We start from the raw sequence: 12500 nt of genomic DNA on the forward strand, positions 1-12500 counted from the left end.
TTTTGAGATATAAAAATTTTTAAAAATGGCTGCCGGAAAGGCACAATGTTTCATATCTCAGCTCTTTGCGACTATAATGATAAACATTGCATTAAACTATACAAATAAAGGGTCGTGTTAAGCTGAAATAAACTATTGTTTTCTAGTTATCATAGAAACTACTCTTATAACATGCCTGTCTATGCAAACATGTCCATTGGAAATATCGATATAAAAAGAATAAAAAACACCTTTGAACTTTCCAAATGGCTTTAATTATGTGCAATCACATGAAAGTGCAGCAGCATTTTAGTAAGTTCACTGTGTGTTAAGATTCATAATGCTTTGTTAATAGCCTGAGGCAAATACTGGAAACAAATATGTCTAGATCCCTATTCCAGATGTATGAACCTTTGCGGTCACAAATGAACATACAGGGCTGCATCTACAAGCAGTCTTTACAAGGTGCTCTACAATCTATGCTACATTTGCAATTAGCAAGTTCTGGCAAATGGATGGGCAAGTTCCTGGCATAATGAGCATGACTTAGGACAAAAACCTATTGAGTCAATGATTCTAACGTCTCCATGTAGAGGGAAAAGTCTGCTGAGCGACAGAATATGTCAAACTAGAAACAAAACGATACAAACTAAGTTATTTATACAAAGTACTAAGCATATCCAGAGAAATTTTACTGTTAATTTTTGAAAATAGAATAATCTAAGGAGTGAATTAGATATTTTGCTTAAACACACATGAAGTATGAGGAGAGCTAGCTCCATACACTTAAACCAGAAATCTGCTTTTAAGTTCATACATAGCTGTTTGACCCAATCGTCAAAAGGCACATGAATTACTTTTCTTTGCTCATTATCATCAATTTTTGCCCATTCAACATAACTGATCTGATCATATGCCTTCCTTGTGAGAGCAAAAAATGGAGCAAGAGACACCTGTTGTATGTACCAGGCTCTACAGATGTGGTGAGCAGCAACAAAGAACCAATCTTTGCCGCTTGTTGAGATACCACTGTTGATAAGAACTGTAGCCATCCACTCAGTCCCCAGACACACACTATAGCTTCTTCTCTGTACGCATTGGTTCCACTGTTACGAAGGAGTCATCTCTAAACTGTGATTGGATGAACTTCCACATACATTTCTTGGCCAGTGTAAATTATGGTTGATCAGCTACCATAGCTGATGTTTGGCCAGGATTCAAGCAACTGATTACTTAGCAAAGGAATTTCATAGCCTGCCAGGCCATAGTAGGGCTCATGGGAGACTGTGAAGAACTGTAACATGTACGACTTGGCTGAAGGAAATGTAGGTATACTGTATGCTGTGGTACTGGCATAATATGCATCTCACAAAGTCCATTCTTCTGTCACAAGCTTCTCAAGTTTCTATTTTGCTGGAAGGTTGGACGCTCTCCAGCCACTGTTTCTGAGAGGTCATGAGGCTGGATGAGGATAGCGTTTGGTGCGAAGGGCAGAACATACATGGCCTCATCATTAGGCAGTGAAATATCTAGGTCCATGGCTGTATACCATAGTAGCAATATAGCAATAGTTTTACACGTTTTCGCTCCGTTGCAGCAGTATTTGGGATAACTAACATTTTCTGAATTTTTGGTATTGTGAATAGAAATGCTGGTGAATATTAATGCATGTTCCATGGAGGGATGTAGTTGCTGAAGGAATGTGAACAATGTTGTCAAACCCACCAATGGTGAGCACACCCTTAACTGCTTGAGGTTTGACCATCACACTAATATATTCCCAGTGACTAATCCCTGAATTTGCTATGTCTGTACTGAAGACCTTCAAGCGGTCATACGATACACATAGCCCATAGTGATGCATGAAATCAACCAGAGATACTTCCCGTTTGAAATTGCAGTTTCTTTGTCAGATATAGTGATGCCTTTCTAAGTCTGGATACCTTAACGAGGTGCAAGGGTTTGCGCATTGCCATGATCAGCAAAGCTATACTAATCTTAGCCACCCATACTTGGTTGGTTTGCTGTGAGCAATCAGACCAAAATCTCCCACCATCACCAGTCCACATTGGGCAGCAAGTAATGAAAAATGTCCAAAACACAGACTTGATTAACGCAACCACGTCGAGGTCCACAGTCCCCAGCGGCAGTGGAACAACTGCAGTTACATCTCACTGCAGGGCGTGCTACAAATCTGTGGACTAGAGCAGGCCACCTTTGAAAGCAGGATGTATAGTAAAAAGACAATATATAAAATATAGTTACATTTACTAATAATTTAATAATACATCATGAAAAAGTAGTTGCTCTTGGTACAGCAACACATCTAGTAATATACTGTGTAGTTCCCAAGAAGAAAAAAAAGGTTATTAAGGTCGCCCATGGTCCAGAGACGAGTATATACTAAAAGTTTTAATTAAGAATAGCTCTTGAGGCAGAGAAGATTAGAGTATAGTCTTACTTCGAATGATGCAGTTCTCCCTGCTATTTCCCAACACTTGAAAAAGTCTAATGGATCTGTGAAAAAATGGCTTAGTTACATCAAGGTAACAAATACAATAAAGTATTTTATATTATTAAACCTCTTTCTATAATTATCGTACCCAAGTGAAATAAGGAAATGTTTGAAATACCAATTTTTTTGAAAATATGAAATACTACAAAATTTATACAAACGCACAGAGCTATATGGATTCAGGTTTACACCAACCACTGGGAGGAAATTGAATGACACACCTACCAATTTCATAAACTCCTAAAGGACAAAAGTATAACTTGTGAAATAAGGAATCTGGAATCGCAGCCCTCGAGGCAAATCCGGCGACAAAACATCCTAATCATCCAAAAGTAACAAATCAATTTAGTCCAAGAATAAGAAAATAATATGTATTTCGATCCAAAATTAAATATCTAAATATGGGGTAGGTTTGATAAGGCTTACATAATAATTATGATAACTATTATTGAAATTTTTTTTTATAATGCATCAATTTATATACAATTGAACTACAACAATAGCTTGGCTTTTAATCTAGACCAGAAAGGAAAGGACGAGGAGGTATATGCATTCCTGGCTTAAGTCGTCTATGGAGGTCAGGTGGAGAGAAAGATATCCCACGAGCAGTGCAGTTAAAGCAGTAGGCGGTCACCAGTCATGACTTTTAGCAAGTCATGGTGAAGTAGTGGGCGAAGTCGAGACGATACTATTGTGCCTACCTTTCCGTAAGCTTACAGTAGGTGAACAGTGGGATATTACTTGCTGTGAGCCGACGGTAGAGCTTGACTGAGCTCGAGTGAATTCACCGATCATGGAAGTAAACTAAAATGACATTTCGGTATCTCGATCCATTCCAAATTGTGCGAGTTCAGGTAATCATGAAATTGATGCATGATTAAATAAATATAAAATCGCTAAAAATACAATTGGAAATGGATCGAAGTAAATAAATTATTAGGAATAATAGAACTACTAAAACGTTTATGTAAACCTAACGAGATAACCAAACCAAACTTCAAACTATTACTAAACAAAAAGGAATATCAAAATACCATTTAGAAACATTCTTGAACGAAACAGCCCTCTAAAACAAGTTTAAGAAACCTTAAGACCAAACCATCATTAGTTACAAAACTACGGATTCTTACCATTAGAATAGTCAAAAGTAATGATCATTATATAATATAGGAGTAATATATACATAAATCCATAAACAAGATAATGAACAACATTTTTATACAGGACCCTGTCTAAAGAAGAAAGATTTTGCTGTATTATTAGAAGAACTGAAATAAATAAGTTGGGATATAATCTGACTGAGTGCAATAAGAACTAGGAAATATTATATTAAGTTAAAACAGGGCAATGTATTTTATTTCAGAGGACATGAAAGGAACAAAGAAAATGGAGTGGTTTTCTAATCAATAAAAATCTTGCAGGTAACATAGAAGAATTCTGTATTACCAGTGATAGAGTTGCTAGATTAATTATGAAACTAAATAAGAAGTATAAACTGAAGATCATTCTAGCGTATGCACCATCAACATTCCATACAGAAGAAGAAATAGAAACTGTTCATGAAAATATGAAGATATCTATGAAAAAAAAAAACATAAAACTAAATTTACATTTATTTTGGGTAATTTCAATGCTAAAGTAGGTCAAAAGGGGAAATGAAAATCAGCAGTAGGTAAATTTGGAGTAGACACAAGGAATGACAGAGGAGACATGCTTGAAAGAAGCAATCTTAAAATCATGAACACTTTATATATATATATATATACATATATATATGTATATATATATATATATATATATATATATATGTATATATATATATATATATATATATATATATGTATATATATATATATATATATATATATATATATATATATATATATGTAAGAAAGGAACATAGAAAATGGACATGGGGAAGCCCAAGTTAAGAAAATAAATATGTAATATATTTATTCTCTCTGAAAAAAAGTTATTATAGTTAAAAATGTAATTGTTAAACAAGTTGAGGTCAAGGGATCGTGGAATGGTGAGAAGCAAAATTTATTTAGCTGTAAGGAAAGGAGAAAATTATATTTTAAGAAAGAAAAGAAACACTCTTGTAATAGGAGAGAAATATGATGAGTTTAGTTCAGCAACACAAAATAGGTACTCCCAGCTACATGATATAAAGGAAGCATATAAAGAAGAAATGAACAGTAATTTAACAAAATTTGTATTGTAAGCAGTACAATAGATAGGGGGAAAAGTTCCTAAACAAGATCAAGGAAAACTATCAGAAAAGACCAAAACCCAATAAAGAAAAGATGAAATAGAATTAGAGAAACTATCCAAAATAATAATCAAGCTAAAACAAAAGACATTCGTAAACACAATCCGACTAAAACTGAGTAAACATTGAAGAAAGGAAGAATCATCAAATTTGTGAAAAGAAGACTTGGAAGAAGATGCCAACAGATGTTTGCTTAAAAGGATGATAATGGAAATAGCAACAATAGAGATGAAGTGATAAAAATTGCAGAGGATTTCTATACAATGCAATACAACAGCTATATAAGAAATAACTTTGCCAATAGAAATAAGGAAACACCTGAACCAGTACCAAAAAGGAATAGTAGAGGTAAAGAAAGAATTAATAGGCATAAAAAGAGGCAAAGCATTAGGAGAAGATGGCCTAATACTTGATTTGATTATAGATAGAGGAGATTTCATAGTACTAAAATTAGCTGAATAATACACTATGTTTACAAGACTGCTCTATACCTGCTGCTTGGGAAACTATCATTATATTAACTCCCAAAAATGGAGACACAAAATACCTGAAAAATTACCGCCTGATAAATTTATTATCCGTAATATATGAAATATTTACAAAAATCATATTAGACTGATTAGAAAGACCGTTAAACTTTAATCAACCAAGAGACCAGGCAGGGTTTAGAGGTGAATATTCAACTGGTAATTAACCAGCTAATGGAAAAAATTAACAGTATGGCAAACCACTATGTATGGCATATATAGACCAGGAGAAAACTTGTAATTCTCTTAAAACCTCAGTAGCAATGGGAGCCCACCAAAGACAAGGAATAGAAAAATCTTATGTTAGAACACTTGAAGATATCTCTACAGGAATACAGCTATCCTAAATCTACATAAACATAGTGAGAACATTCCGATTGAGAAAGGAGGTAGAGTGGGAGAACCCATCTCTCCTAAATTATTCACAGCATACTTAGAAGTAGTTTTTGAAAATATAGATTGGGAAATTGTAGAAATTAATTTTAATGGTAGAATACCCTAATAACTTAAGATTTGCAGATGACAGTTGTGTTTAGTGAGTCATGGGAGGAATTGCAAAATATGATGGAAGATTTAAATAGAGAAAGCAGAATGTAGGATTGAATATGAGTAAAATTAAGATATCAACGAAAATGCAAGAGACCATAAATAGTTATAATGAACCTCGAGATTGTTAGGATAGGCAGTGTTTCTCCAGGACACGAGACCGAAATTAAAAACAGTGTTTGGAAAACAAAATGAGAAAAGCAAAAGTAAAAAACCCTCCTCTGCATCAGAAACTTGAGAGTCTTAGGGTATAAGTTAGTTACAACTCAAAGTGCTATGGAAAGAATAATGATCCGAATAATACTAAGAGACAGAAAAGATCGACATGGATACGAGAGGGAAAAAAAAAAATTAACTAACGCGTGTAGGACATGGAATTAGAATGAGAGTTAATATATGGACATTAAAATGGCTCCCTAGAGATTGCAAAAGAAGCAGGGAAAAGAAGAGAAGACGATGGATTGATGAACTAAGAAAGTTTGCCGGCGTAGACTGGCATAGAAAGGCCCTAAACAATTGGAAGGACCTGTCTAAGGCCTTTGTTCTGTAGTGGACTAGTAACGGCTGAGATGATATATATATATGTATATATATATATATATATATATATGCGTGTGTGTATATATATATATATATATATATATATATATATATATATATATATATGTGTGTGTGTGTGTGTGCGTGTGATATGCATTCGTCCACGTGTGTATATGCATGTAAGTAAAAAAAATATACAACATCGGAAAAAATCCCTTTCTTCACACTCCCTGTTTACCATTTCACTTTGGCGCAACGAGAGAAAAGCGACCATGGGCTGAATTCTGAAGATCCTTCAATACTCATGACAGAAATCTGAATTGTTTACCCTTTTGAGATAACGACGGAGGTTCACGAGGGAAGACTTTTCAAACGAATGGAAAATACATTTCACCTTTTCGCTGTGACTTGTTTTATCTGAGGGATTTCACATTAAAGTGACGAAATTGAAGATGAAGAAAATGCGGATAAGCTTTACTACCCAGGGATTTGCAAGGTAGCTTATTGAATAAAGCTTCCTGTTATGTATTTCATGTTTATAAAGAACATACCCTGAGACGAAAAAAAAATTTGTCATTACATTCCACGATGTTAATAATTTTATTATTTTCAGTCCAATTTAGAGACCATGGAATTTAACCCTTTTATTGTTGCCGTTTTAGATTTGAAAGGTCTGTTTGAGCGATGCTTCAAGTGATTTTATTTCCTATTATTAATTTTTTTTTGCATAATTGTGAAATTAAGACAGTTTAGTTGTTTTGCCAATAATTAAGAACCCCTCTTTGTTATTGTAGTAGATTGCAATAAATTTAGAAAAAGAAAATTGGTAGATAGGGTAGGTTTCAATATCATGGCACGGCATGCCACGGTATGCCACGGTCTAAGAGCGTGTTTGACTTCGTATTGGTCGGTTTTGAGGACCCGATAGTGAAACCCCATGATTCTTGGTTGAAGCTGTTGTGCGAGGAACGCTCTAGTCTTGGTATTATTTTTCTTTTTTTGGTCAACATTATTTCTTGAAAAAAATTTGTTGTTTCTTAACCCAACATGTATTCTTCAACTTTTATTTTTTGGTTCTGTTTTTATTTTTAACGGATCTACATCTTTCTAAATTAAAAGGATTGAAAGCTACATACTCGTTTTTTCCAGTTCAGGGCGTAGTCTGTTGTATTGTTTCTAGCTCTGACCAGAGTTTGTCAGTTGTTCATTGTTATTCCTTTGCTTTATCCTAAATTTATATATGCATATTATACAGTATATATACTATATATATTAAAATATATATATATATATATATATATATATATTATATATTTCATCATCATCATCATCATTTCCTCCACCTACGCCTATTGACGCCTATATATATATATATATATATATATATATATATATATATATATATATATATATATATATTTATTATAAATATTCCACATTTAGACGTTTTTCATATTCAAATAAGCCATACCTTAATGTCTGGATTCTCTCTTATACCTCGGGATCAGAGACCCCAGGGGGAACGGGAACCACTCAAAGACAGTAGCTTTTGGCCGGCCAGGTAATTGAACCCAGGTTCAGGAAACTGGCATGACAGTGACATACTATTTAGCCACGAATATATATATATATATATATATATATATATATTTTTTTCTTATTGTGTGTGTGTGTAGTTTTGATCCATTATAATGGTGAGTACTACGCAATATGGTAGAAGTTTGATTCCAGATGTGTCAGGTTGTGGAAAGATCTTCCTTATCTGATGGTTGAATCGGTGGAATTTCTGTAGCTCAAACTTAATGCAAATGTTTTTCTGTTGATCAAGTTGACATATTCTTGTTCCATATTTTATATATGACATCTATTTTAACTTGGTTAAAGATCTTAATGTATTATAAAAAAATTCATATATGCCTGATTTAGTAGTTATTTCTCTTATTTCCTTTTCGCTCTGGGCTGTTGCTTTCGTGTTGGATCCTTTAGGATTGTAGAATCCTACTAGGGTTGTAGCTTGGCTAGTAATAACAGTAATGTACATTATCTAGGCATGGCTTCTTACCTGTTCACTTGTTCAAATAAAAGCTTGTTTAAAATCACCCTGCTGGCTATTGAAATTATGGGAGACAATTTCCTATTAACATAAGAAAATCTGAAGAGCACCGATTCTGATTCAGAGAATTTAACTGGTTTATCCGTTAATTATCTGTCAATTTCAATCCTGAGATGGAAAGAAATATAAATAAAAATGAAGGAAAGACTTTTCATTCTTTGATAGAATATGGTGCTGGACGCCAAGGACCATCGGGACTAGGAATATTATTTTTTCCGGTTTGTGAACACAATTGATGAATTCATCCACGTTTCGAAGGAAAAACATATATGTTTTCTTTTAGATTTAAATTTTTTACCTCTGTCTTTTCAACAACATCAGATGCAAATGTTTCCTGTCCGCTGGACGACAAAGCCCTCAGTCATGTCCGTAGTCGCTCACAGCAAACCAACCTTGTACGGGTGGTCCTGACCAGTACAGCTTTGCTGATCAAGGTGTTACACTAACCCCTTCACCATGTTTAGGTATCCCCACTCAGAATGAGCTGTCATTTCATTGCGTTTTTCGTTTCTTTGTGGAAAGGTTTCACGAACGGGTTCTTATATCCATATGATTTTTTAACCTAGTCGCAGATACCACAGTTGTCCAGCTACCAGTTACCTTAATATTTATCTATTCTCTGTTATTTTCATTACATGCCCTGTCCACATCAATTTTTATTAATATTATAAGGAAACAAGGAAAAATGAAAAAAACGAAGAACAGTATCAACATTAAAATGAATATATCCTATATAAACTATAAAACCTTTAACAAGACAAGAGGAAGAGAAATAAGATAGAATAGTGTACCCGAGTGTATCCTCAAGCAAAAGAACTCTAACCCAAGACAATGGAGGACCATGGTACAGAGACTATGGCACTACCCAAGACTAGAAAACAGTGGTTTGATTTTGGAATGTCCTTCTCCTAGAAGAGCTGCTTACCATGGCTAAAGAGTCTCTTCTACCCTTACCAAGAGGAAAGTCGCAACTGAAAAATTACAGAGCAGTAGTTAACCCCTTGGGTGAAGAAGAATTGTTTGGTAATCTCAGTGTTGTTAGATGTATGAGGACAGGAAAATCTTTAAAGAATAGGCCAGACTATTCGGTGTATGTTTAATCGAAGGGAAAAGTGAACCGTAACCAGAGAGAAGGATCCAATGTAGTACTGTCTGGCCAGTCAAAGGACCCCATAACTCTAGCGGTAGTATCTCAATGGGTGGCTGGTTCTCTGGCCAACCTAGTACCGTGTGAATAGTCACGGAAGTAGTATACTGCAGAGGGACAAGAGTCGAATAACCCTTGGCAGTAGACCACGGCTTGAGCTGATTGAGCAGCAAAGCCGGGTTTTTTGTGGGGAGGATCGCTCCGAGCATTTGATGTCTTTCTTCTTGTTCATTTCTTACATCATGTTGGAATATCGTCTACTTAGGTTGTTCTTATAATATATATATATATATATATATATATATATATATATATATATATATATATATATATATATACATACATACACACGATTAAGCCCTTACATTCATGGCTCAACATTAATGATGTAATATAAACACAAGTCTGTAAAAGATGGGATATATGACAAGATGTGGAAAAAAGAATCCATTTTGAGAGTCTTTGATAGAGAATTAGTGTTCAAGGAGAAGATATGGTTACTATGGTAACGCCTTTTGTAACGGCAGAGTATATTACAAGCTCCACAGGGATTGTTAGGTCTATTCTGAAAGAGAGAGAGAGAGAGAGAGAGAGAGAGAGAGAGAGAGAGAGAGAGAGAGAGAGAGAGAGAGAGAGAGAGAGAGAGAGAGAATCGTTCTTGTAAAGGGATCGGAAATTATTTAGTTTGGGTAACTTTGTTTTCCATCATCATTATATTTTTATGTTAAGAAAATTAATGTTATGGGAGTTTTTCCTTTTTATTGTCACTCTTGTTACTTTTTTGGTCAGTATACTAAGATACAGGTAGTAAGTTGTGCAGGGCATCAGCCACCCGTTGAGATGATACTGCTTGAGAGTTATTGAATCCTTTGACTGGTCAGACAGTACTAGATTGGATCCCTCTCTCTGGTTACGACAATTTTTTTCTGTGCCCACACATATGCCGAATAGCCTGGCTTATTCTTTTCACATTCTCCTCTGTCCTCATACACCTGACAACACTGAGATTACCAAACAATTCTTCTTGGCTCAAGGGGTTAACTACTGCAATGCTATTGTTCAGTGGCTACTTTCCTCTTGGTAATGTTAGAAGAAACTCTCTACCTATGGTAACTAGCTCTTCTAGGAGAAGGACACTCCAAAATCAAACCATTGTTCTCGTCTTTGGTAGTGCCCTAGTCTCTGTACCATGGTCTTCCACGTATTGAATTTGAGTTCTCTTGCCTGATGGTACACTCGGGCACACTATTCTATCTTGTTTCTCTTCCTCTTGTTTTTATTATTTTTCTATAGTTTATGTATGATAGATCTAATTTAATGTTGTTAATGATCTTATATTTTATTTTGCTTTTTATTACTTCTCTTGTAGTTTATTAATTTCCATTTTCCTTTCCTCACTGGGCTATTTTTCCATGTTGCTTTTCCAACTAGGATTGTAGCTTAGCTAGTAATAATAATGATAATAATAATAATAATGATAATAATAATAATAATAATAATAATAATAATAATAATAATAATATCACTTAAATTTGATGTTTTTCTTGTTGATTTAATTTCCTGTTATTTTCGTCAACAAATCATTAAAATCTCATAGGCTTTTGTAGCAGATTAGTGTGGATTTGTCAGTTTTTCTTACTCTCACCCAAGATATTTGGAAGTAAATAAGATATATTACTTTGCTGTGTTTTTCATTACTTAAAACCGCCTTACGATTTGTGACAAGTACTCTGAAAAGTCTCAGAAATTATTTTTCTATTTAATGTACTTAATGTTTATTCGATTGGCCATATAAGCTGAAATTGTATTAATTCTTTAGTGCATTTTCACTTGATTAGTTATAGTTTATGCTTATGACTGTATCTTTTACGCAAAATAATTGGTGATGGAAAATAGTAATCGTGAAAATTTAACACGAAACCTTTTTTTCCTAAAACGGTTTTTACGTGATCGTGGGAGTTCCATATCCTTCTTATCTCTAATTGAAACCCTACTTGAAATCTAGCATACTAAGGTTTGAGCTACAGATTAATGAAATCTCAAAACCACTTCGTGGGTTTGATTTAATGATGCTTATTCTAGGGAGCGGTGATTATGTAAGGACACCATACAGCTACTCTCTCTCTCTCTCTCTCTCTCTCTCTCTCTCTCTCTCTCTCTCTCTCTCTCTCTCTCTCTTTGTGTGTGTGTGTGTGTGCATCGTAAGGATTCCCTTGCCATTAGATTAGGGCTGGGGAGTAACATTTTTTTTTAATACTGTTCATATATTAGAACCGTACCGATACTCGCACAACCCTGTAGTCTCCTGAAGATTTCATGGTTCAGGAATTAATGTGCTCTAGAAGCTTTCTCTTATTTTTTCTCTGACTTCTATATCTTTCCAATTTGAAATAGGCAGGCACAACTCATCTTCCTAGTGTCTCATGTTAATTGTTCTCTCTGGTTCGGTATATAAAGTGTGTATATATATATATATATATATATATATATATATATATATATATATATATATATATATATATAGTAATACCTCAGTTTACAAGTAACTCAAAATACGATCGAAGGGGTATACGATCATGAAATTTCCAATTATGAAAAATAATTGTAATATTTACTCGTGCAAAAAAAAAAAAAAAAAAAAAATTATTAACACAAGTCCAATGGGAATCATATTGCATTTTGTTATACTGAAGTAACTAGTATTTTTATTATGATAACTAGAATATATTTTGCTCCCGTATCGGTGGTGTTGTGATTTACATTCTTATTATAATAAATGAAGATAGCTATATATTTAGTCTTTAGTCAAAGTTTAGCCATATATAAAAGAGCTAAATCAGAGCTCGCGTATCCCATTCATA

At 34.1% G+C, this 12500-nt stretch overlaps 1 pseudogene; it reads right to left on the reverse strand.

The window, feature by feature from the left end:
* The window catches only part of LOC137649306 (uncharacterized), a 58803-nt pseudogene that overhangs the window by 36489 nt on the left and 9814 nt on the right, over positions 1 to 12500 (reverse strand).

Source organism: Palaemon carinicauda, chromosome 11, assembly GCF_036898095.1.
Source record: "Palaemon carinicauda isolate YSFRI2023 chromosome 11, ASM3689809v2, whole genome shotgun sequence".
In the NCBI taxonomy this organism is placed as follows: Eukaryota; Metazoa; Arthropoda; class Malacostraca; order Decapoda; family Palaemonidae; genus Palaemon; species Palaemon carinicauda.